Source organism: Rhipicephalus microplus, chromosome 2 (genome assembly GCF_043290135.1).
Source record: "Rhipicephalus microplus isolate Deutch F79 chromosome 2, USDA_Rmic, whole genome shotgun sequence".
Taxonomy (NCBI): Eukaryota; Metazoa; Arthropoda; class Arachnida; order Ixodida; family Ixodidae; genus Rhipicephalus; species Rhipicephalus microplus.
The window spans coordinates 155,585,727-155,613,500 of NC_134701.1; the positions used below are offsets into that span (position 1 = coordinate 155,585,727).

The 27,774-nt window shown below is 47.7% G+C and overlaps 1 protein-coding gene and 1 long non-coding RNA gene across 5 annotated transcripts in view; one reads left to right on the forward strand and one right to left on the reverse strand.

Moving 5' to 3' along the window:
• Positions 1 to 27,774, reverse strand: part of LOC119170664 (syndecan-4) — a 135,883-nt gene that overhangs the window by 58,259 nt on the left and 49,850 nt on the right. The window lies entirely within an intron of this gene.
• Positions 21,853 to 26,867, forward strand: LOC142796416 (uncharacterized). Of its 4 annotated transcripts, XR_012893823.1 has the most exons (5): positions 21,853 to 22,487; positions 23,464 to 23,542; positions 23,736 to 23,796; positions 24,923 to 24,987; positions 25,136 to 26,867. It is a non-coding gene; the product is annotated as an uncharacterized LOC142796416 (long non-coding RNA). The 4 variants fall into 4 exon arrangements; XR_012893824.1 differs by lacking the exon at positions 24,923 to 24,987; XR_012893825.1 differs by lacking the exon at positions 23,736 to 23,796.

Sequence of the window (27,774 nt, forward strand, 5' to 3'; positions counted from 1 at the left end):
CTTTGTCACCGTACAATTATGTAAGATATGAGACAAGTAACAAGTAGACGTTAAAAAAAAAAAGAGCGTACTAGATGTAATTCTGCGGTATTGAGAGCCAAAATTGGAGATACCACTGAAGCAGGTTATAACAGGTAATTAAAGATTTGTTTTGACCACGCACTTGGGAGTTCTCATGGTGCACCTGTTGAGATATTTATAGCGTCGGTCACCACGACAAACTGCAGTGACACCTTGAAAGCACGTAAGAAGTCACTAGCACATAATAAGCACAGCACATGTCATCGCCCAAGAGAAATAGAAAACTCAAGTCTGCACTTTTACCATTTATTTACAATTTAACTTCTCATATTTTCTGACTAATACACCCCACACAATGCAGCAAGTGAACGATTTGCACACCCCCGGCCAAATTCTGTGACTTTTTATATTAACAAGAAGTTCTCTATAAATCGAAGTACACGAGAATTCTCGCATATCATCCCTACGAAAATTCTGCCGCAGTGGCCGCCCAACGAACGCAAGTTATTGAGAATATGAGCGAAGCACGCATCATACTTGCCCATAGCCAAGAGCGGCGGATGACAGGGTCGCCCCGCACCGTATAGCATTTCAGTACAGAGTGGTGACGCGACAAATGTTCGAAAAGAACACAAGTAACAGCGGTTGTATATACGCGTTCTTTACGGGCCAACCACGGCCGTGGAGACCCGGTAAATAATCCGCGCCGCAGTGAGTCACTCGTTTCGGTGGCAGACCGCGCGGGTCTAAAGACCGCACAGAGCAGCTCACATACCACACGCGAGCGAGCGTATACGAGCCCGCTAGCATTAAAGCACTCGCGTATGTGTAGTATACATGCGACACGCGAATTTCGCCGGCGCAGTCCTCCCATCAAAGTTTCGCTCATTACGCGCCGTGTAGGATGTACGAGGTTTCGTTTAATGGAAACGCTGCGACGCCACTTCGTGCGGCGACGGAGTGAGCGTACGTATACGTGTTTGTCATCGTCCCCTCAGCCACCGCCGATGCCGAGGCGACTCTGCAGCATGCAAGGATGGCGAACGCGCTCAGCTATAGGAAGCCTGCGTAATTAGCCGGGGGCACGCAACCACGGTTCCCCATCGTCACGGAGGATTCTAGTTCACTAATGGCCGAGGCTCAGCCACGGACTCTTGCGGCCGGTGCCTGCGAGTTTCAGCCGAGCTTCAAGCTTCGTATCTTCGTTCTTACTGTGCAGCGAAAGTTGCCGGTTTCAGCTGCTCCTTTACTGCGCCTCTCGCATGCAACCCAGAGAGAGAGACGTTTCCCTTCTGTCTTGGGCCGACCCCATACGAAATCAAACTGAGGCTCCACAATTATTTTTTTACTCAAAGTTGCGCAAGGTGTACATCACACGGCTTTGGGTCGGTTGTGCGCGCGTTCTTCCACAAGAATTTGCCGAATTCCGAGCGCCAACAACGCATGCAGAGAAAGACTAGACGGATTTAACTGAACAGAAAAGATGAGCTGCAGCGCATAGAAAGAGTTGTATCCGCAGGGAACGCGAGCTGCGCACGTAGAGAAGGAGTACTTCTGACTGCAGCCGAGTCAATATTAGCAGTAGACACACACCCACACCCATGCACGCACTAAATGAGAGGGAGCCGAACGATGAAAAGTCACGTCGTATACTCCGCAGAAACGAAGAAAAAAAAGGGGGGGGGGGGGGCAGCAGTGCGTGGACTCGTAGGCTGTGCCTTCTGCCGAGCCAAGCACCGTGCTTCGTTTAGCGTCACCGCCACAGTTCACGCCGTCGTGCGCTTACGAGGTCGGCAAACACACCGCGAGGGAACGGCCAGTCGGTCGGTCGGCTGGCACGAGGGGGGTAAAAAGCGAACAGCACATCTTCAGTGCCCCCAAGCTCTGTACACATCCCTCAATTTACCGGCCAAAGATGCCGCGGCGAATTGAAAAGAGCGAAGAACACATGCGCGGTAGAGAGAAGCGAGGACAGCTTTACCGAAAGGGGAAGTCCCCGGAGTTCGAGTGCACCACAAGACACCGCGGGGCGAATCGGTCCGTTTTCGTATTTCGACGTTATACCGCGGTCACTCACCCCGAAGGAACGTAAGGACGGCGATTGCCACTGCGGTGACAGTGCAGTGCAAGGGAGTTTTACAAAGGACTAGTTCCATGACGTTTCATTAGATTTGATTGCACATTACTTGTCAGCTACGGTTACATTTAAACAGGTTACATTCATGAGGTGTTAACGTAGCCAATATCACCGTTTCTCAACTTCCCCACTATTTTATTAATGCTCCTGACAATGGAGATTTATTTTCAAAGTTCATAGCAAAATTAAAAGAACAAAAAACAAGGCACGAAAATCCAGTCCCCGCTGCACGTAAACATATGTGTTCCGTATTTGAGGATTTAAACTGCGACATTTGATTTACATTGTATGTGCCACTTTTTGTGTTCTTTTTTGTTACGTACATGTCGTGCACTTTTGTCAGTTGTGGTGTTCTGTTGCCGTCACCGCCTTATGTAGATAGAGGGGTGCAAACGTAGTCAAGCGGATAGTCGCTTTAATGCGCACCTCTTCTCCATCAACTATGTATTGGTGGAAAATAAATTATTATTATTATTATTATTATTATTATTATTATTATTATTATTATTATTATTATTATTATTATTTACACTGGACTGATTCGTTGACATAGAAGATGTCACTGACGTTTATTAAAAAAATTGCAGGGCTCGTCTTTCTTCGTAGACAATGGTATTGAGAATTATAATAGACAATGATGCGAAGTACAGGGGATGTTTTTAGTAGCATTTGTATTGAAAATGCAAAGAAAGAAAAGTATACATATATACGACAAATGGCTTGCCGCCGGCAAGGAAGGAACCGGCGACCTTCAAATGTCCGAGAGGGTCGATATCGGAAGCGCTACTCGAAGGTCGCCTGTTCGGTCAGGGTATATTGAGGTACAGCGGCAGCGACGATCATAGCGTACAGCAGCAGACGGGCCGTAGGCAGAGACGGAACAGACGGTACAGTTCTAGCCGATGGCAATAACGACGACCTTCGTTCTCGCAAAGAAATTAATATGGATCTATCAGCTTGCCCGAGGTCGACGTATAATGTTTGTCTACACACCCGTGTGGAACACGGGCGCTGTAACCGAAGTGAATTACAGCGTCTGTACGAGAAGATAATTTAACAAACAAGAAAAAAAAGGTCAGTGATTAGTGTATTACGAAAGACACGAAGTTAAATACCGGGAGAAGTCACGGTACGCCTTTTTTGCATCTTTTTTTTTTTAAATATCGTGCTGCAAACAAGAAAACATGCGGGAAGTTTTGCATGTTCGGTATGCATTCGAGTATACGCACGTGTTAACTATATCGAGTACAGAAAAAAAAAAAACCTAAGCAGGACAAAAGAGGGGGGAGGGCAAGACACGTGCACACACCTGTTAAGCAATTCTGAGGTGCGCATAGGTGCGGAACGCAGGTGCAAACATAGATGCATCCAAGAACACACGCACTATACGATCACATAAGGACGAGTACTTCTTTAAAAAAAAAATCGGAAGCAGACGCACGCATTCGGAAGCAAGCGCACGCATTCGGAAGCAAAACATCCACGGCGCGCGCACCCACAGCTCCTCCTATACACTATACCAACAAAAAAAAAATAGTTTTCAAGTTGTATACGAGTACGAACAGAAGCAACAGCACGAGCAGACTCCATCGCGCACGCGTTCCGATTCAAGATAAGAGTATGCAAACGCGAAATGCAAAACGCGGCGAACGGACGCCTCACACACACCCTCGGGCAGCGGACGTCCATATTTCAAAGCACCGCGCGCGCCGTGCACTACGCTGTACGGCTTATATATACTACACGCTTGCGCGAGCGTGCGCACATATACATTTTCCGATGGGCGCCCACGACGCGAGGAGTGCGAGTCGGGAGCCCTTCGTTGAAGCAAGGCGCGTCTTGTGTATATACGTCCCCTGCCCGCGGGTGTGGAGGCTTATTTTTTTTCGACCGGTCCATATATAGCCGGCAACGAGGGCGCGAGTACTCGGGCAAGCGTGCTTTACACCACCTATACAGCTCCCCTCCGAATCGCTGTTGCTCCTGTGGTGCCGCAGCACGAATGCGGTTCACGCCGTAGATATATACGCAGGCCTGAACGAAACGAGAGAACGGACCGAACGGAAATGCAACTCGGCGGGCCACAGTAGTGGCGGAGGCGCTGGTGGGCGAACCTGACTGGGAGACCACGCAGGCGGATAACACGCGCTTCGCTTGCTTTTTTGCAACACTGATTTCAACGGCGTGTGTGTGTATACGTGAAGCAGGCGGGCGCCTGAGTGAGCACGCGATTCTGGATGCGTTAGAGCGAGCGCGTGCATCCATTTTGGCGGAGTCCATCCGGTATGTATACATGACACGCAAGCGAGCCCTCTGTATATGCGTTTGGCGACAGACAGAAACGAAACGAGCTAAGATTGCCATGCCCCAGCTCCCAGAAACTGGAGCACTTATTTTCTTTGAGAAAAGGAAAGAGGAATTGCTTTGATATGAGAAGATTCATCACACTGAAGGTAACAATAAAATGTAGAGAGTTAAGTCTAAACCACAATAACCCCGACTTCGTGGGCGAATTCAGGCTACCTCGGCTCCACTGAAACACATTGGAACGCAAGTGACAAGTCCGATTTTGCACAGTCATCGTGGTACGTCCGGGAATCGAAACCCCGACCTTATAGTATCGCAAGACCAAATATAAGCAATGCGGGTGAGCGTACGCACAAAGTGGCCTTGCGAACCCTGTTAAACGGTCGAGAGCGCAACGACGGCTAGCCATACATCACCATTTGCAAGAGGTGTGCCAGCTATTTACTAAAAGCCCCCCCCTATTAAACATTTGCAATCGTTTAGGCAGCGAATTATACAACACTTATAGGTTGGTCTGTTGTCCGAGACATGCAGGCCGAGCGAGTCATGCAGGCTTGAGTGCTCACGAACCGAGCGGAGCAGCAGCAGCCTTTTTCGCTGTTACAATCACCCAGCCTTTGGCGAGGAGAAAGACAACGACCTTGCTTGGATGGCTCCACGAGACCTGCTTGCTCATAAAGGTCTTAAGCGATGCATGCACGTGGCATAAATATGGCGCCCCCCACAAATCTCTTAAAGCGGAAGACGCCTGGACCTCCGCAAAAAATCGAACTGGAGTTTAAGTTTATTACGAGCGCACAAAATTCATTCGACTGTATGGGCGCAATTGTCCATGCTGTTGCGAGTCGTCGCCAACCCTCTACCATATATCGTGGAGTTGCGTTAAACGGCCAAATGAACTCAATCGCTCACAGCGTATGTAAAGAATTGAAAGCTCTTTGGAGCAGTCGCAGGTGCACTCCTCGTTAGCTTGGACCCGGAGGTGGAACAATAGCACTCCTGGACCACGTCGAGCTGGCGGTGCAAGCCAGTGAAGCCTTGGGCATGGGGCGTCACCCATTTAGCTGCTAAACCCCTTCATTTTCAACCTAATAAAGTTATTATTTCAACCAACGGGAAAAACCTAAACGCCGAATGCGTGCGCTTCAACGATAAGATTCGCACGTATACGCGCCAGATGCATGCACTGCCATCCTGCCCGTGTATGTACACGGTAAGACGCTTTAGGGAAAGTATGGAAAGACAAGAGATAAGAAAACTCGAGGTAAGCTGTCGTCGGGGCATAGATAACTCGAGATTTCGTCCATGCGGATTTTGTTGTGTGGGTTGTATATCCGTGGTGTCCACGCACTTATAGTTGCGCATTTCCCCAGCGCGGAACTTGGGAAACAGAAAGCAAGCAAGCCGCGTGTGTAAGAGCGAAGGTATAGGATAAGTTGCGAATGCGGGCGTAGTACACATACAGGAGGTGTTGAGTCTCTTTCCTGTTAGAGTAAGGAAGGAAGATGATGCACCCCGAGAGCAACCTGCATGCAAGAGCGACACGTAATGTGCTTGGCAAACTCGTAAGGCACTAACACATGCCAGTGCGTGCTGGACAAGCTGTATGCATTTAGCAAGAGATGCGGCGGGTGAATGTTTTTCGCCATCGGTTCTTCGTACCAACAGAGCAAGCAGCTGTTGCAGGAGGTGTTGAAACACACACACCGAAGAGCCGGACGAGACTGTCGGAAATGCAGTCGCAGAATGGGTGTAATTCAACGTAAATGTTCACGGTCAAGATTCAACAGCTTTAAAGGGGTACTGACACCACTCTTAAAAGGCAGATACGACTCCGCCGTAGAATTCTACATGTACAGAGACGAAGCGTGACGCTCAGAAGTGGTGACATTAAAGTTAATTTTCGCATGGCAAAACTATTTAATAGTCGCCAACCTCAGGTCACTCTACGGTGTCGACGTTGGTAGAGACTTCACGCACCAGTATAGCTGGCTGTGATGACGTCAGGTACAAAAACATACAAAATGACCTTTTGCACTTCCCCAATTGTGCGGCAGAGAAGCCATGGAAATGTCACATCATGCGCGAGCACATGTCTAAAAGCTCATATCGTGTCGTGACGTCAGGATACAATATGGAAACCAGAACTATAGCTTTTAGAACAGCTAATCGTTTTCAAGTGTGGAATCGGGCTTACATTTCCCGCTATTGGTGGCTTACTGGCGTATTCTAAAACGTTCCTTCACTCCGATTCACTTTGACTTTAAGAAAAGTCTATGAGAGCACCGTATTTTGGCAGACCAAGTCACTGCATATCGGCAATAATCAGCAGCGATTCTTGAGAAACGCAGCGTACATTTCAATCAAGCAACGGCGCAGTGCTCAACTCGGTCAAGTGAAGGACGGAATTCGAGTCGTGGAGCGTTTCTGAATACGCCGGTTGGTATTTCATTTGACGGAGAAGCAATCGAAAACTTCCTTGTCAGTTCCCCTTCAGTCTCACCCGTAGCTACTGCTTTAGAACTGTTTGTAAGGCAATGTAGCCACACGTGAAGCACCTCGGTACGAAACGTATACCCTGGAAACCTGGCATTGCCGAAGATTCATCGCGTGCACCGCACACGTCGGATAATGCAACTACACGCGCACGAAGCAGGTGACGAATCCAGGAAATATGGCAACAGCTTGGCAACATCCCGTTCACGAAGCGCTAACATTTATGGAAGAGCGCACACAAGATCCACGCGCATGCCATCTAGTAAGGGTGTATATGGGCAAGTCACATCGTGGGCGCATCGCGAGATCTTCACGAGTCCCGGATTCTGCGTCAGGCCTTCGACGGAAGGAAGTGATTTCACACGCTCCACAAAAAAAAAAAAGAAAAAAAAGAAAAAAAAAAAGAAAAGAAAGTCAATCGCGCGAGCTTTCGTCAGCTCAGTAATGAGGCACGTCGCGAAACTCGGGACGCCCGATTGCGGATCACTTCGAGTCGAGCGTCGCAATAACGCGGACAAGCACGCAAACACGTCTATCAAGAGTGCACACGACAATGCTGGAGGAAATGGCGAGGCCGCAGCAGCAGCATCCGGCGATATCAAGTTATTGGACCAGGACGCAGATTCCGCATAGCATGCGATAGACACGCGCGCACCATGCAACAAGACGCACCGTGCAAGCGCGAACTTGGCACCGAGAAACACTCGAAATCTGAGGATGGCGGATGTGGTGCGCCTCGGATGACCAAAAGACAATGAAACTGCGTCGTCGCATAGTGCGCTCGTCGCGCTATCGCCAATGCGGAACACGAGACACGCGGCGTTCTCGCGTGTGCCTTATGTGTCGGTTGCGTACACAGTGCGGCAGAGACTACACAGTATAAACATTAATGGCGATACGCAAGAAGTCGAGGCGCGCGTAAGAAGCTGGGCGTAGAAGTCGACTTGATCAGAAACATCTTTGGATAAACGACATGACTGGCAAGGAAGGCACGAAGATAACAGTGGGGAAGAGAGATTGAGAACAAAGAGAGGCCCACCTGTGCTAATAGGAGTATGCGGAAAGAAGCGATTGTTAACCTAGAGAAAAAAAAATCTGCTTCGCACTGTATACAGTGGTGCCAAGCCGAAAGGAAGAGCGGAGCTGGACAGCCTTCATTGCTTTTCTTCAGTTTTACCCCTTTTTAGGTGCGAATATCTTTATGGTCTAGGGTATTCCATTTTTCCGGCGTAGCCCCCACAGCATATCCACAGAGAGACAAGCAGACAGACGCTTCGCCCTACTCGTCATCATTCACTCCGTGGATATGCTACGATATTTTTTGTCTTTCTCTGTTTATTTTTGATCATTTCTTGTTTTCATTTCTCGCCATTCTTGCTTGCGCTTTTGTATTCTTTTTTGAGGAGGGCCTTTGCATTCGTTACGCTAAGCGACGGCAGCACACGATAGCCCGGACCACCTAGAGGGCTCCTTATTCATCATCATCATCATGAAGGCGCTCGAAAAACAAGAGGAAGACTGCTTGGCGCGAATGCGCGCGCACTATGTATACAGATGGCCAATATGATACATGTGGTTTAGAGAGCGATATACGCCAAGCCGCATGAGACTACGACAGTACACGCCGGTGAGGGCCAATGAAGTTATCGGCACTTAAAATTTCAGTACAATAATCTTCGTACATCAGCGCCGCGGGTGAGTCTTTTCTGCGTCAAAGTACAAACGACGTTTACGTACATGCACCCACTTAACAGCTCAAGCAAAACTCTTGTGCATTGCTGATCCGCACGGTCTTGCCGGAACTGGTTTCTTGTAAAGGCGGAAGAGGGGCACCTGAAGCCCTCCTCAAGTAATGACTTTTCTTAAGTTTGCGTTTAAACAAAAACAAGAAATATCGCATAAACGAGTGCGTCACCCGTACAACAGCAGCTACTCTCACGTGCCCGGCTCATGTCCATTTCTTTATTTAAACTATGATATCCTTAACCCCGGTTTGTTCCCCGACTCACCCCTGCTCTCGTCTTGTCTCGTAAGGTTACGTTTATCATTTTCCTTTCCATCGCTCGCTGCGTCGTCCTCAATTTAAGCTGAATCCTCTTTGTAAGCTTCCAGGTTTACGCTCCTTTAAGCATACTGGCAAGATGGAGCTGTTATATACCTTCCTCTCGAGGGTTAGTGGCAGATTACCATTAACGATTTTAGAATGATTGCCGAATGTGAACTGACCCATCCTTATTCTAGTTATTTAACTCTCACGGTTCGGCTGCGCAGTTGCTGCCTGTCCTTAGTAGACAAATTTTTTTACAACTTCCAGCGTCTCTCCAGCTATCGCAAAGTGTTGTTTTCTGTCGAGACTGTTGCACATTAGTTTTGTGCATCTCAATTTGGAGACATTTTCTGCATTCCATGTCTAATTCGTCCCCTGACTAACTCATCAAGGCTATGCCATCAGAGAATCGCAGGTTAGTGAGATATTGTCCAGTAGCTCTTATCCGTAAATCTTGCTAATCTAGGCCCTTGGCCAATAATAACCATAACGGTTGACCAATAATAACCAGAACCCGCCCATAGCAACAAAGCAAGCAAGCACCGCCATCCACAGCAATCGATGGAAACTGAAGTTATGACACCAACGTTACAGGCCAGCGATTGCGAAGGAAAAACATCGATGAAGACGCGCTTAAGCCTGTCTCTACCCCCCCCCCCTCTCTCTCTCTCTCTCTCTGCGTGTGTGCGTGCGCGTTCTCTCGTCGCAGTAACTCCTTATCCACCCATCTCTGAATGGTCGGCATCCCCAGAAAATGTCACTTGCAGATGCGCAGATGCGTCGTGGGTGGAACGTGCATAAGGACTACACCGCGGAGCCATAACATTGCGAGGAATAAGGATTTTTTTTTTGCAGTTTTCGAGTTATCTATAGTTTTCAATCACGTTGTCGAGCTTTAGAGAGAAACTTGAACTGCGTCCTACTGGCATGCAGACGCCAACTGCTCTGTGATAATTGCTTACTTAAGGTTCAAAACACTGCTCGTAAAACACTTATTTGTGTTGCAAAAGCTGATAGATCTCGAGAGACGACTGCTGTATACAAATCACTGAAGCGACATCCCGAGTAACAACTTGTGCCAAAGCCTCAATACTAGAAAAGTCAAGATCGAGGACGTTCGAGTATCTTTTCGAACGGATATGCTCTCGAGGCCTTTGTATGAAACGCCGTGCAATACCCATTTTCCTGGGCGTTGAGGAGGTAGTGTGGCATATAACAAAGGGGCACGCGCGCAGTCAGCAGAGGCGGAGAAAAGTTCCGTCTCCGCTTAGATATCGCTGGCGGCAAGCAGGATAGTGTCTACGGAACTTTTCTCCCCTCGTCATCTGTTATGTTTCTGGCAAGCGAGTAACAAATTGGCCTTCCCATGGTATCGCGTCTTGCCGTCATCTCCTCGAGGCATGGCAGCCGCAGTGCGACAACCAGAGGAATACAGTCAGTGCAGCATGTTTAATTGTCACCCGCGATAAGTATGGAGACAGAACTTTTCTCCGCTATACCGAAGTTATCCGCTATACCGCAGTTATCCGCTATACCGCAGTTATCCGCTATACCGCAGTTATCCGCTATACCGAAGTTATCCGCTATACCGAAGTTATCCGCTATACCGAAGTTATCCGCTATACCGAAGTTCATGAATTCCTCATGTTCATGCACGCACGACCGCACACGCAACATTATTCAGAACATAGCATATCGTTTAAATTTGAGCCGAGCTCAATGCTCGCAAACCAATAGATATTCAGCAAAAGCACGGCAGCTACATAATTCCTGTATGCAGGAATACACGTCCTGACGTTGAACATTTGCGCTATATCGTCGAACGGAGTGTAACAGTTGTACAGGCATTTCATGTAAATATATATTGATACCACATAGGTATAGCAAAGTTCGGGCCAAAGAACGCCATACTGTAGAATCATGGTCTTCAACGGCTGATGGCGTATTATGTTGCATTAAATGTACTCCCAACAAGAGGGGGGGGAGGCTAGTTTTCTGTTCCGCCATGCATATATTACTTTAAAGGAACGTTAACTCTTTGAAGGCCACACAGCCGGGGGACCCAAAAGAGTTCAAGTGCTACATATGGCGAGTCAGGACTAAACGAGACGAATAACACATCTTTTTTTTTTAGCGTGTTGTCTGTTCATGAATAGACCACAGCGTATGCATTTATTGCTATTTACAGCCTGGTTGCACAGGAATAAGATTCACCCATCACCGCAAAAGTACACCCATGAATTGCATTTACGTAAAATACATTGCCGACTAGTCTGAAAGGGGGGGGGGGGGGGTAATTGGTGGTCGCGGCAGTTTGCGAGCCGCACTAATCCCTTGCCTCATCAGTGTTCCCCGAAGAAGACCATCGTGTGGAGAGAAAGCCATCACTATATATCGAGAAGAAACGAGAAGGCGACCACATCTCACAGCAGCGCGCTGCTGAAGCTGCGATGCTCCACGCCACAATATTACGATCTCTCTGCATGCGTATAAGTTCGTGCACAGGGAGGACACGCACACACAAAATCTACGCCTAACGAACGACCGCACGAGGAAAGATGCAGTTTCCACAGGAACACGCTCTCCAAGGAACGTAACACGTATACGTGGGCAACCTATATACGTGAACCTACGCAAGAGAGGTTTCGTAACGATTCGAGGCCTTCAAATCTATCGCACGGGGAAACAAACGAGTGACTCACTGAAGACGTACCACGTGACGTCGGTGATGGTCTATAAGGAACTAATCAGTGTAATTACCGAGACTCCTATGGCATAAGACCAAATGTACTATAGAAACGCGCGTATATTGCATTAAGAAAGCGGTCGCGCTAGCGCGTATATATATACTCGAACATTGACGACTGCGTCAGTACTGCACCCTTTGTGCTTACACCTCGCCAGCCCGTGTGACAACATAGTTAACCAAGAAAGTGAAAGTCGGCGAGTAATTACGATGTGAGAAATTAGCTTGCGTGTGCGTGCGACACGCGTGGTGGGGTTAAAGAAGTGCAAGAAGCGTGAAAATGTGTTCTGGAGTATACTCAAAAAACGTGATGACGTTTACTCTCACCAGCAGGTGTGTACATCGCCGAATAAGTGTGACTGCTAAATACCTTGAATGAAAATCATAATACCCGAAACAGTGTATAGAATCACCCTCAGTTAGAAATTATCTACACTGTCAAAGTGACGCAGTTTTATTACTAACAATATCCACACCCTATACTGCAGTCTATTGCTATAGCCAGTACTCGCACTACAGCTTCAAGTACATATATGCTCAAAGCATTAAAAAAATCACAATCGTTCTTGGCTCAGCAACGTCATACATCCAACCTCTTCACTAGATTGACTAAGTAACAAAACTCTGCGCACGAAACTAAAATCGAGCCGTATAGAAAAGTAGGGCAATGCATTCGACCACCGTGCACTGTTGCCGGCCTGTTTCCTATGCCACGGCTGGTACACAAGTAAGGACAGCAACACTGAAAAGAATGGTTTGTATTAAAGCCCTTTACGCAACGAGGCTCTGACAGCTAGAGCCTTTTAGTTTAAAAAAACGAAAAAAAACGATGTTGCTGTCTGGCCACTGCGAATTTCCTGCAATGTCTGCACAGAGCACGCTGTAAGTAGAGAACGAGATGTACGAGAATATCCTATACTTTCGCGGGGATTTTCAGGCGAGTGCGAGCAAGGCGAGACAAATGCATTAACCATGTAAAATAGGCCTGCAGTGCCGACTATGTAAGTAGACTAGCACTACCAAAACCGCAACATACATCACCTTTGCATACTAAGTATGCATGTCAAAGGCTGAGCGCTACGTCGAACACCAGGAGAAAAACAGGGGAAGAAGAGTAAACGAAAGCATGGGGGTGGAACCAAAAGAGACCAACAACTACATCGCACAACACGCAAAATTTGAGTCCAGTCCCCTATGGTGACGAACAACGAACGAACTTATTCACCAGGCGAATACAATTCGCACCTAATATATCTTCGACACAACTACGCAATTCTCGCAATGCACTGTGTGCGTTTATATGTACGAAAGCATTCCCAACTCATTCCGCAGTAAAAGCTCGCGAAGACATTGCCCCTGTGTTCAGAGAGCTTAACAAGAGAACCTCGCGACATACCACGACATGCAATGTACCTAAAGCGAAAGTAACTGCCTTGCATGGCGCCGCGAGTGAAACCAAATAAAGGAAAGAAAAAAAGCGAGAGCGCACACACGACTACAGGAAGTGTCACGGAGCACGGTCTTGTCGCGTGCAACGCCCGAGCGTAAGAGTATGCCCGGCCACTCCATTATACGCGCCATAAAATACAGCTGGCGTACGTAGAAAAGAACAAGAGAAAATACACAGTAAAAACACTATACGTATAGACCTGCGCGAGGGTATTCGTATAGCGGCTTTCGCAACGCACATTCTTGCGACATTCGCTCCCAATGCAGGCACTATATACGTTTCTGTATAAGTATATACTATATATACTATGCGAGGACATGGCATGATGCATACCGGAGAAACAATTTAGCGAAGTGCTGCCTCACGAAGCTTCCCGCGAGCATTGTGGAACAGTGTCGCGAAAGATTTTTTTTTTCGAGACAGACGAAGATGTAAGGAGAGGCAAGAAAAAGATTCTGCGAAACACCCTGCAAAAAAAAAAAAAAAACAAGAAACGCGAGCAGTAACAGGGAAAATAATAAGCGATGTAATTGAGTAATGAACCGGGACGTCGACTGCATTACACTCGTACATGCGACAAAGGCGTATGTGGATGTACGAATGGTGGGGCTTGTATAAGCAAATGAAGACTGCTTATATGATTCATTGAGCGAACGTAAGGTGAGCATCACCACATCGAGAGAACGTTCAAGAAAAGAACACCGAAAAGACGAGTGACTTAAAAAAACGCAGAAAAAATAGGCACGTAAGAGTAAATATTGAGAATTCCCGAAAACGCGGAGAACACAGCAGGGACGAAAAAAAACAGCTAAGACCGACTGAACGAGACGAGGCGAACGACGCAGAGAAACGACAAAACTGCCATCAAACAGGATTGTACGGACTCGGTTGCTTTAGGCTCGAAAAAAAAGATAAAGAAAATGCGAAGATGAATCTCAAGGAGAAAATACTGGTATTGGGTGCCCCTGATGAGAGAGAGAGAGAGAGGTCCGGGTTTGCCTATGCGAGTCGTAATACTGTGGAATTCGAGCGTCATTGTTCACGACATCACGGACTTACTAGTCCAGCTTTTTTGTTGTTTTTAATCTCTTTGCACGGCTGATAAATAGCTTTCAGAATGTGGAGACGCGCATCGGCGCGGTTATAACGCGCACCAAGTGTTGCCAACAAAGAAAAACACGCACAGGACTTCATAAGCCGTATAGCGGTGTAGAAATGGAAACGCGGGACGGCTTCAATTTCTGTCAAAAAAACAAAAACAGGCTTTTATAGGCGCACTGCGAGACTGCGTAACGCGAGAGGGCTTTATGAGAAAATCCGAGTGCGCGCGCGTCTTTCCGAAATATACCGGAGCGACAGGAATTTCAACACATTGCAGGTTCACACGCTCCCTTTATAGGAGATTTTCATCGGTAACATTGCACCTCTTTTCGATGTATCGTGAAGAACATAATCCAAAGTTAAGATTACACTGAGCAAGATAGCGTTACGAAACGTTAGTTTCCAGTAGTTTGCGATTTGAAAGTCGTTCGCTGATGTGTACGTCTATTGTAGCTACAGCAGTGAAAAGCCTCGCTACACACGACATCGCAGACGTCTACCTTTTTTTTCTCTCTCTCATCCTTGTTTTTGCACTTTTATTTGCGCATGAGCAGAAACTATCGAGGGTCATTACGGTAGGCCTGAACTCTTCATAATGAAGTCCACTTTAGCCCCCCCTCCCCCCCCCCCCCAAAAAAAAAAACTAGACACACACACACATATATAATTAATGGCCGAACACTGCCGACACGTGTAACTAAGGCCAGCCTCCCCAACCTCTGTCTGGCTTAGTAAGCAGTTGCTTACGACAGGAGCTGCCATTTATGTTGCGAAATGATTCGTTCAAACAGCAATATTGTAGGTATTAGACTAAGCAAGAAAGCAAGAGATGTTCGATGGAAAAGATCGATGAAAACGTTTGTTCGTCATCTGCGGCTTTTATATGAACAGAGCAAAATACTTCCGCCACGAGAGTGTTGCACACAACTTATCGCAAAGATCTGAAGCTCTTTAACAAGTACAATCAGAAGACAAGAGAAGTATCGATTGATTGGCGATTGATATGAGGGGTTTAACGTCCCAAAACCACCATACGATTTTGAGAGACGCCGTAGTGGAGGGCTCAGGAAATTTCGACCACTTGGGGGGGGGGGGGGGGGGGGTTTAGACGTGCACCCAGATCGGAGCACACGGTCTACATCATTTACGCCTCCATCGGAAATTCAGCCGCCTCCATCAGAATTCAATCCCACGACCTGCGGGTGACAAGAGAAGCTAATCTCCTCGTCACCTGTGCTTGTCTAACGCTTTAATGGTGTCACCTGGTCATCGCGTTGAAGGCAGTAGTCGGCGTGTTCAAATTGAAACTGTTTGGGCTAACCTCGGCTCTGTGTAATCTTAAAGTAATAGCCTTTAATAATCGTCAAGCTTCTGAAGCACTGCGGCTAGGTCTGCGCCGAGCATTGCTAACAGTCTCTGTTGGTGTAACTTAAACACAAAAATAAAGCACCTCACACGCGCGGAAATATTGCGGTGCCGTATCATGTATAACCACAGGTATGGTATTGAGACTAGGCCCACACAAGCCTGTATCAGTTTAAGACGAGCAGTACGTTTTAAATTCTGGCATAGATCCGTTCATAGCTCCGCAGAACTATATGCAGAAAAAAAAGGAACCTGTTAATCATAAGGCGATTACTGCCACAAAAAGATATGGTTTGTCAAAAGTCCCCGCAGTGTGTTGCAATTTCTAAAAACCTGAAAAGAGCCACCTGACAACATTCCGACGGGATTTCAGCGTCTTTTTTCGTTTAACATTTCTTTCCGTAGTCAACCAACCAGAACAGAGTTGGCGAAAGATTCACTTGAGCGAATGGAGCGCGCATCCGTGAGCCCACGACGTCAGAAGACTCATTTTTTAAAGACAGCGTGACAGAGTGCAGCAGCAACAGTAAGAAGAGCAAAACAATACGGCCGTGGAAACTTTTTCAGCAGGACTTATTTGGACAGTGTTGGGTACACACAGGAAGCGCGGTCGACGAATAGGAAGCGCGAGGAGTAGAAAAACATAGAAAAGTTGCGAAAGAAAATAAAAGAGGGGTGGGGGGAGTTGACAGAGGAGGACAAGACGACGGATGAGCCTGTTTTTGAAAAGAAAAGACAGCCGTGAACAAGACGTACACTCGTATGCAGCCTGGGGTGAGCGAGGCAGAAATAGGAGGCGTCACATTGAAGCCGCCTCGGAATTAAGACAGCAACAGGCAGCGAGAGACGAGATTAAAGCGAGAGGAGACACGCAAACAAGCATTTAAAATATATATATATACGAAGTCGAAACCGTACACGGAGACAAGCACTTGCACGCAGGACGGCGACGTCAAGGAGTGAAAAATGAAGCCGCGAGGGTCGCACGGTCTAATTCGCGCCGACGTTTCTTGGCAACAACGCCATTATCAACGACACATCGAGGTGGGAGAAAAGAGGATATCGCACGCAACCAGGACAGCGATGTGCCCGAGTAAAAGCAGGCACAGAACGAAGCTATACAGAAGGCTCCAGGAGCGCACGCAGACAGTCTGTCCCGACAGCGAGGCCAAACAACACTGCGTGACAACTGCGCGCGGAGCTTATGGGACCTGCGGTGGAGTCCCGGAAATGCGAGGAAAGCAAGAAATAACGCTTCGTAGTACACAAGATTGCATACTTGCGTCTCTGCACGTAGGAAGGGCACGCGAAAGAGCTGTGAAAGACTTGCCCGAAGCTCTAGAGGGTGCGAACATTGGGAGGTATATACGCATAAAACCCCCCGGCCTCGGACCACCGAAGAATGAGAGGGGGAGGAATGGGAGGGGAGGGGGGTGATGCTGCTAGTAACGTTGGCTGCGGGCCCCTCCCGCGGCGGTTCCGCTTTGCACGACTTCCGCCGGCGTCCTTTTTACAGCGGCTTTTGGAGGAACTTGAAAGGACGAGAGAGAGTGCAGTACATGAGCGATGATGTCCTGGGCATTTCACTTCATTTTTTTTTTGCCCTTTCTCGGTCCCCTTTGGCGAAATGCATTTCGCGCCAGAAACAAGTATATAGCAAAGACGATCTGTCCCCGCAGCGTCGACATATTTCCGGCACCCCGATGGGGCGCACCTCGGTGAGAGACGGGAGATGACAGTAAAGAGCTGTGCAGGTTCCAATCAACGTGAGAGCGCGAAGTCTTCTGGAAGCAGCACGCTTTTAGCAACCAATAGCACAGTTTTGAGGCTTCGTGCGATCTTGCCTTTATGTAGGCAGGCTTTTGTATTTCGCGCTTCACCTTTTACGCGGCGTTTACCCGGTCTTTAGCACGGGGTATACAGGATTTATCGTAGTGTGATCTGTTGTAACTTGACTTCCTTATCACCACATTCAAGAGATGCGTGCTTTTAACTTTTATTTGGTGATATTAGGTTAAAGGCCTAGATGGAAACCTATGCATTTTTTTTCAGGGAGCGATTCATGCTGCGGTGGCTATGATCCCCAGCTCTATATGCTCACAAAACACGAAGAAAAACTGCGGTACAAGCGTGAACACCCTATAGGTAGCTAGCATACGCAGTGGCATTTTAGCGCTAAAAAGCCGAATTGAGAAGAAATAAGGGTTTTCCCTCAAGCCTGATGTGTCCGTCCTAGCAGTGATATGAAGACGTCTATACACCGACGAGCCCTCGAACAAGTTATGCTAAAATTGCGTCTACATTGTTCCTACGCACTCGTGGACAGGCTTCTTTTTACCTCCCAACGTCGCTGTATCAGAAAAAAAAAAAAAAACTCGCACACACAGGCCCCGTAACATCCGGCTCCTCCGACAGTACAGGAAACGCCATCCGAGTGCACTGCCATGACGCCACGACAGTGGGAAAGACGAGCGACACCGTCATACACCGGCGCATCAAATGTCGACGTGAAGGTGTGTGTGGGTGGGAGGGCGAACACTCGATCGCGAGAGTGAGACTCGATGCTGGCAGCGTCCGCAGGCGGTAACAATGGGGGGCCAGCCGTCGCCGTCGGCAAAAAAAGACGAGACGTCGACGGAAGAAGACGGATCAGCGACGGACACCGTTCTCCGGTGACTGGCAAGTGTCCCGCCTCGTCGCTAGGGGCGGCAGTCATGCCAAGGAACGAGCGCCTGCAGTGTGCCGTGCTCTACAGTATGCACCTACACAGGACTCTGAACTTACGATTGTGCCGAGAGGATGACTGCGACAATGCGAATGTCGAAAGCAGAAAAACGGGTAGAAGGAGGGGCCTGTGTGTCGACGGAGGACGAAAACGAGGTGCATCAGTGAAAGCGAAGGATAAAGGCTGTCATCGCTGCCTGCCATGTGATTGATTGATTGATGTGTGGGGTTTAACGTCCCGAAACCACTATATGATTATGAGAGACGCCGTAGTGGAGGGCTCCGGAAATTTAGACCACCTGGGGGTCTAACGTGCACCCAAATCTGAGCACACGGGCCTACAACATTTCCGCCTCCATCGGAAATGCAGCCCGCTGTGTGAAACGTCGAGTGTAGAGCAAGCCACAGGGCATGCGCAACGAGGCGATTACGTCACACGCACACACACGGTTACATGTGAAATGGAAAGGTGTACGCCTACTGCTGCTCGGAAAATGGCCTTAAGCCTCACGTACACTAGAAATCACTTGAAGACACTGTTGGGAAGCCAGAAATCAGTAATCATACTGAAATCTGGATGCCACAAAAGCAAGGTATTCAATGTAGCGCACAAAATTGCACTGTACAGTCGATACGTGTCCTCCTCGCCTGTAAGTGTTATTTAGCTACTGAACAGGCGAGACCATCTGCCCACTTGTATAGTGTCCCCCTAAGGAGACTTACGGGTCGTAATTTTTCTCTTCCTGTTGTAACCACTCAGAATAGACAAAAAGTAACGTTATTTTTTCAACACTGTCATATATATGAATGTGAAGCTTGACTCAAGTTATAACACGAACCCACCCCACACGACCCCCCCAAACACACACACACACGACCCCCCCAAACACACACACACGACCCCCCCAAACCCACACACACACACGACCCCCCCAAACACAAACACCTTGCGAGCGTCAGAGGACGCAACGACTCGCTGCACGGAGCCAGCAAAGCGATGAACCGAAGCGCGCTTCGGCGCGTCGCAGGCGGCCAAGCGTGCACGAGAGGCGGGCTCGTCAGGCGCAGTGCAGTAAAACGAATCGAGGAGCGCACCACCCGACGAGCTGACGTCAACGGCAGCTGCGCAAGGGCCGTGAGCCACCGCCCAGGAGATGCGCTCATGGGCGGCACCGCGCACGCCAAGCGAGCACATTTACCTACAAACTGAAAACATGCACGTGCCCAGTTTGTAGGTAAATCAAGGCTCTTGTTTATGCAGCGGCGTAAACAAGAGTCTTGACGCGGTCGAGAGGAAATTCATTCATTCACTCATTCATAATTTCAACAATAGACAGGAGGTTTCTACGCCTCCAAACTAATTAACCAAAATAAGAGCATTTTCTACCATTCGCCAAATTCCCGCTTTACCGTGCCTGTCAAGGTGGTGCGTATACCCAAGTTTCCTTTACATTTGCAGTACTAACAAGTCACTTAATCGGGCTACTAACGATTGCGAGCAAGAAAAACGAGCAATTCTTTGATTATGCAACACGCATGTGCTTGCTGCGAGCTTTCATGCGTCTCTCATAGCTGACATAAGATCTGCGAGGCTGAAGATGCACCAAGTAATAAGCTAACGCATCTCGCTCGGAGTGACCGCGATATTCCTTCGTGTTTACTTTTTGCCACCCTCCTCATACAAGTGGTCCGAATACTGTTTAAACGGACGAAGGGCACAGGACGATGATGGAATGCGACAGGGCACTGACACCAGCACCCTGTCGTTCCATCACCGTCCCGTTTCTATAGCAACGTCTGCTCCCGTCTTGATGCACCAGCCAGCACACACCATTCCTATAACCCATTTACACGCCACCCACGAAGAACCGTCGGCAAATACATTAAAGCGATAGAAAACTATTGCAAAGCCCTAAATACGAAATTCCAATACGATGTAGCAAGATCATACGTTGTATTTCAGAAATTTCAATTTAATATCAATTCTTAAATTATCCACGGTGCGTTTTTGAATAAACAATGATATATGTGGCTAGAATCATTTCGCGAAGAAGTTTTCGGTCATGTCCATTTTGAGCAAAGCAAAATAGGTTTGACGCGACTGGCGGGAAGGGGCATATCGAACGCGGCAGTGCAGTCATCAAAGTGAGCGCCCATCCACAAAGAAAAACGAACTTGAAGACACTTACGCAGGAAGTTCAATTACTTCTAATTACAATGCATCGTGCAATTTTTCTATGACATGTTCATAGTCAGCAAGAGATGCATGTTGATAACAGTTTCGAAGGTGAAGATTATCTTGCGGTTTTACACCTTGAAACCTGGAAGGCAGCACTCGACGAAGTCCAAGCACACGCTCGATCCTGCAGCGCAGATAACTACAGGCCTCGCAATCAAACTTCATTTAGTAAAGAAGTTGCAGTGATTAGGTGAAGATGTTGGTGATGATCAGGTGATCATAATGACAAGTTCACGCCGGTTGGGCTAACACTGCACACAGCGCGCAAGGATGCAGGACAACGGGGCAGATCAAAAACAGCCCCCCAAAAATATCGTCATGTTCATTCCCTCTGTCATTTCGGCACCCGCGCCTGAAGTACCTTTCAATATAACCGTGACATTACCCCGGGCGGCAAAGCACCGTCCCGGTGCCTGCTGTTAGTAGACGAACATGTCACTGACAGAGCTTCAGGCGAGAAACATGCTCAATATCAGTTCTGGATGTACCATTCGGGTTCGTACTAGGGGAAATTTCGTGGGTAACAGGCGTCACCTGGCGCAAAACTCGGTAAGGCTCAACGTATCGCGTTAAAAGTTTCTCGCAGAGGCGGACACGACGGGATGGGAGCCACAGTAGCTCGAGAAAGCCCGGCAGGAAAATCAGCATCCATACACTCTAAGCCAAAAATGGCCAAAATGGGAGCAACGGCTGTTTTTACTCCTTCAGACCGACTGTTACTCTCCGAAAAGACCAAGCGGAACAAGATGGCCGACTTGTTCGAGAATGGGGGAGCAACTGTATTCATCTTAAGTTTGTAAGGGAGCAACGGAAGGAGGAACCGCTGTAAATGCTCTCGTCACGCAACGGTTACTCCCCGGCAGGACACCGCACACAAATATGCATGCCGCCCACATTGATATTTATGGGCCAGATTATTGTTTGTTCTGTGTGCCAAACTTCACCAAGCCAAAACAGTGATTTATTTTAGCATCCGTAGATAATAAGATAGCAGCGCTGGCTGAACGCAGAAGGCCTGAGAATACAGTACGGCAAATACCTAACACACGCAGCAGCAGAATGGAGAGCTGGCACGTCAAAGCGGACCGAATGCCGAAACACGTGCAAAACAACGATAAAAAAGCCTAGACACGCCGTTCGTCCGCGAAGTAAGGGCGTCAAAGTCGATCAAGCACCGAAACACGTGCATAAGGAGCCCCCCCCCCCCCCCCCGCCCAGATATATCGGAGAAGAAAAAAAAAAAAAGCGGACCTAGACGCGCTTCTCATCAGCCATACACTTAGTAGCACGCTTCACCGTGTAGTTTGAGGGCAGAATGACAAATCTGCGCCATCTGCGCCCGCACGAGAAGTGTGGCGCTAGCGTAGCAAACGATGTAAGTTACAAAGTAATTTTTATTCAGTGTTTATGTTGACTAGCACTAAATAAAAATTACACTCAACTTTTTATATTTATTTATGAGTTTTAGTGTACCTCAGTTTTTTTTATAGGTGTATTAGGAGAACACACTGAAATTATTGCGCTGACGCCTGTGCTGCCACTGCTGGACGTTTTTTTTTTTTTTTCGGCGCAACTAGGTTCCCGTTCGCACTACTTACTCATTTTCATATGGTCTGTGGTTGGCGAGCACATGGACGGGCGAGCTTGTGAGCTATGTTTTGATCGTGTGTGTGTGCCGCAGATTTGCGTTTCTGCTTATTCGTGATGAAGGTTAGTGTATATTTATCTTTATGGAGCGCGAAGTAGTTGTGGATTTTGCTGCTGGGTGGAACAAACACATCGTAAACACGTCTTCAGCTATCTGCAAGCCTGTTCGCTCGTCGGACAAAGGACCGAGCATGCATCAGCGTGCAGGTGAGTGGCATTTCCAGCAACATTTAATGCTCTTACAATACATTGTTGAGTGGTTGCGCTATTGAAAGAGAAATGATTTGCTCTTATTCACCGTATCCATTGCTAGCCGTATCGGACTAAATTACCTCTATTACCGCCTGCATACCCTCTTGCTTCCCCTGTCACCACTGCAGTGCCAGTGTACTTTTGCAGTTAAAAGTTCATTTCCGCAACACTACCTCGCTTGAAAAAACATTGGGGCGGGGTTGTAGCTGCATTCATACTGGCACTTTTCTACCATTGGCTTTATGTAATGTTAACGGCTGAGTGTTGGGGCCTTGGGCCGCATTTTTTAGAGATGTAAAGTGTATGTAAATCAGTAAGTGAACAAATCATTGTCGCATCACTTCACTGGCATAGCCAGGTGGTTGCGCACAGAATTTTTTTAGGCCGGGCGTAGGGAGCCCAAATTGACGACCATATTCGCTTGCCGGGCCTATTCAGATAAGCGGACCCCCCCCCCCCCCCTCCCCTCCCCGCACGCCTAAAAAAAAAAAATCTGCCCACATCACTGCGTCACTTGCTTCTCCTCTGCGCTGAACGTACTATTTTATAAGCGCACCATCAAGCGAGCAGTTTACATATTGACAGAACGATTGGAGGAGGAATGAACCAAATCTTTCAGATTTCTTTAGTGATGTAAAACCTTAGCAAAACTGAATATTGTAAAAGACAATCATAAATGCTGTATGTTCTCGTTAGCGCTGTTATTATTCTGCATAATGAAATCTTTATGCGCTGTGAAAACTTGGCATGCCGTTGAAGTCGCATATCGATGTTAATACCAATCGACGAAAATTTCGACAACCTCAATAACGCCGTTTGGGATTTGCCGCATGCACATAATTCGGCTGATTCCCACTTGGCTGTTCTTAACCTGACTTCACTGCTACCAAATGAAACAATATTTGATGCATGTCTTTTACTTTTTTTTCAGGGATATGACACAAATTTGGTTATACTGCAGATAAAGATGCTCCCAACGATGCTAAAGTACAGAAAGCAAGTGAATTTTGGTAAGTGCAGACTTTTTGTACTACGTATATGAAAGCATCGCTTTTTAGGGGAAAACTGTGCATGTGTTGGCCAGAGAATAGTTCATTATGCCACATGGTTACACTGGCACTGACAATTCGACAAGGCTCCGCTGGCCCGTGTGTGTGCTCACACTGTTACCGTTAAGATAAAATGTTTATGTTTTCATTGCAGGGATTGCTGTTTGTACTAAAAAGCCAACTGCCAAGATTTGTTTACGCTGGTACTCCTAAAAGTATGCTTTCCCTATTTACATGGATTTTGGCTTGCACAAAGCATAACACTTGGGCCTAGATTCACGAAGCTGTCCATGCGCAGGCCTTCATAACAGCGTTTCTTGACTTGCCTTTACCCTGTTTTCTGCAGATGTTTCGTGGGTTTAAAAGTGCCACAGCATGTTGACCTCCCCCACTCTGAAATATTCGCGTTCAAAGTTCCGCAAGAGTGGGCTTAACTTTCTTGTGCACCTCTTTGCTAGTCCAAGATACTGAAGTGTTATGCTCTTACTAGAGGTGGCAGTGTTTCTAATGTTTGTATTTCCATCACATTGACCAAGTATGCGATCTTGGCTTGACTGGTAGCACATCCTCAACAAATGTCTTTGTGGCACATGTAGAAGGCAGTACAAAATAAATAGGCAGACATTCACACCGGGAGCTAACTTCTAATAATGCTTTTTTTTTTGGAAACCATGGTGTGCTTATTCCAATTTGTCTAACAAGCAGTAACCTGTTTGGCTGTGAACCAACAAGACGTTGAACTAATAAAAGCTTCACATCTTGTTGCTCTCAAATATATATGTATTGGCAAGCTATCTGTGACACTGTCAAACAAAGAATCAGAATATCTGTGCATGCCTTAAGATATATTGCTTCGTTTACATATCTCGTGGCTGTGACTCGTCAACCGAGTGAACAAATGCACCCTAGTTTTCTAAATTTAAAGCATTTTTTGAAGGTAGCACCGTCTACATTTATTTGTCTATAATTTTGTCCAGCCGTTTACGTCAGGTACAAAGAAATATACTGAAGATTATCATGTAGCCTCTGCAAATGGTTGCTTTCAAGCAGGCTTTGCATGCTTGGCTTGTGCCTACAGGTATTGCACAATTCAAGACGCAGCAGCGTATGATAGAACAGTAGAATCGAGAGCAATTATGTGCACGAGCTAAATAAGTATTTTAACATGAGCGGACAGTACGCGTTATTTGCCACACACATGACCTCATTTAGAATGCCCATTGGTGACTGGGCTCATAGAAATGTAACTCAGCTGTGTATAGGAAACAAGTTAACTGAACCTAAGGGTATCTTTAACTGCTACAAATATGCCTTGTTGAGGTGCTGCACATTTTCTTCCAGAATATTGCTGTCCGAGACATCATGTGAAGAGCGTCTACCACATCAGCATTTATATGGCTTGCCAAGTAACGTTTGGCCGAACCTTCCTTTTTTTTCACATTTCATTTTGCAGTAGACATCCTAGAATGTAAGCGCTGCTTCAGTGTGTGCGACTCATTGTTATGAATTGATTCTGGCATGTTTAACCTCACACTTCTATTTTTTTTCTTGCAGCAATGAGATGCTTCACATATGCCTGCGGTGACGTTCTGCTGCGCTAGCCTGATGGAAACACCAGCTGCGAAACTTGAGTTCTTCAGAATTGGAGAAGTTGCCCTTCTCTCACCAATGATGACACAGACTGCCCTATGCTAGAAATTCAAGATTGTTTTTCCACGGATGACGCAGAAAACCTTTGATGTATTATGGTGTTTGTTTAGTGCTGGCTGTGGTGTGGCGAAGTCTACTTTTACGTGTGGTCACACGTCGCCTCATAAAAAGAACAATAAAGCATTTATTTTCCTTTCAATATTGTCCACTTTTTGTGTTAGAAGCACCCAAGCAGTGCTCTTCCAAGGAGCTCTCGCCATGTGTTAAGCGTGTGACAAGCATACTCGAGATAAATACTCATTTCCCCAAGGAGTAACTGGAAACATGTGCAGTTGGTTTTCAGAGAGTAACTGCAAACACGTGGGAGGAACGGTAAAGAGTAACTGTTGCTCTTAGAAGAGCAACTGGTGGGAGTAAGGGTTGGTCGGCAGGGAGTAACTGGAGGGAGTAACTGTTGGTCTGCAGGGAGGAACTGGAGGGAGTAACTGTTCATCCCCCGAAGGAGGAACTGAAAGGAGAGCAACGGTTCCTCCCTCTGCAGTTACTCCTTTTAGGAGAGTAATGGGAGTGGCAATGCAATTGCTCCCTGAAAGGAGCAACCCCTATACCCCTGTTGCTCCGTTTTGGCTTAGAGTGTATGTCGGGGGTCGTAGAGAGACTTGTGTCCTCTGGGACGATGAGAACCTGGCGCGGGCTACTGCATACGTGCGATGAGTGCACGGGAAACAGCATCTTGCGTGTACGAAGTACCCAAAGGGATCCAAAGAGAAGATAAAGTGGTGAGTAGCCGGCAGCTCCATGACGCGACTATAGTTGTAGGCGAAAGTTACAAAAGGGAAAGCACTGTGCCAGTCGGTGTGGTCGTCAGAAACGTACATTGCATGTCCGTGAGAGCGATTGAGGCGTTCAGCAAGTCCATTGGTCTGACGATGGTAAGAAGTTGTGCCGCGTAGCACAGGATCTAACGAGGTCGTCAACCACACGAGACAGGAAGAAGCGGCCAAGGTCAGCGAGTAGGTTAGAAGGAGCGCCATGCTGAAAGATGTCGCAGAGGAGGAGATCGGCGGCGTTTGTCGCGCAGCGCTGGTCGGCAGCGCTCGATCGAGTAACTGCATACCGAGTGGCATAATCCATAGCTACAGCTATCGGTTTGTTCCCTATTGCCGATGTTGGGTAGAGACCTAACCAATCCAACCCCACCTAACGAAACGGCTCGGCTCAACAGGTAGAAACGGTTGAACAGGTTGAAGATGGCCGGCGGGGAGAGACGAAGGCTTCTTCCGGCACTGGCACAGGTCCAACGCTGCAACGTAGCGGCGAACGGAAAGGTAAAGGCCTTTCCAGAATACCCGTCGGCGGACGCGGTCATAGGTTCTGGAGACACCTAAACACTCGCTCGCTGGATTTTGTGCCGACCGGTTGTGCCCCCGCGATCTCCGACGACAGCGCAGATCTGGCGTGGCCGACTGGGTTCCCCCTACGCCATCTCCTGCCGCCGACATGAGCTCTCGCCAAGTGGTGCCCCGTACTTTGAATCCTACGACTATTCCGATCTTTCGTATCTCCTCTTCCGTCCCTCGCTGTCCCTGCGCCTCGCTTTCTCCTTCCTCTCTATCTCTCTAATATATATACACACATTTTATTTCTATCCTTTTAATCCTCCTCCCCCCCATCCCTTGTGAGCTACTGTTGAGGTGTCGCACTCGAATGCAGACAGTTACGGGGCTCACTTTTCTCTTTTCCCTTTAAGAACCACTTAAGACACCAAAATGTCCAGAAGTTGGGGCGTTGAGAAGTTCTTGCAAGATGAGCTTGCGCAGATGACGTGGGACGACGAGCAATGGACGAGCCAAAATGCGACCGCCACTGCCGGGATCTAATCCTCGAGCTTCGAGGAAGTAGCCAAGCGCCGCCATAACAAGGAGCGTCTGGGCACACGTCAGCGCAAAAACAACGAAGTCAGCGCACCTAACAACCATGTACTGCGCCTGCGTGTCAACGCGTCTGCATGCCGAGTGGTCGCACCCTATTAGCGTGCAGACGAACACGCAGACAGAACTTGCGAACAAAGATAGCAGTCGGCGCACGTAGTCGCGGACAGCATTACAATGGGGGGAGAAAAAAAAGCGAAAATACGGTCGTCGTTCGTCCTGGATAAGTAGAGACGCTCTCAAGGCTGAGACTTTACGTAAGCGGCACTTTCGGCTTTGAATGCATCACTGAGATTTCCTGAAAGTGGGGAAAAATGCAGCGCGCCGTGGACAGTAAGCGGCAACGCATCTGCGCAATCACGAGTAACGAAAGAAATAAAAGTTCCGCGAAGGTATACGGGCGAGCGCTCTGAAGGATGAAGTTAAAAGCTGCTTTCGAAAGACCAGTCCTAAAGGGAAGAAAAAAAAAGTAGAAGTGCAATATAAAAAAGCTACCAGTTTTTGTCAAGTAGGCACAAGAAAAAAAAAATTAAGTGCTCCGAGACTGTCCGACTTTGTGCGCCGCAAGCCAGTTTCGATTCTAGGAACGGCAATTAAAACCTTCCAGTTTCG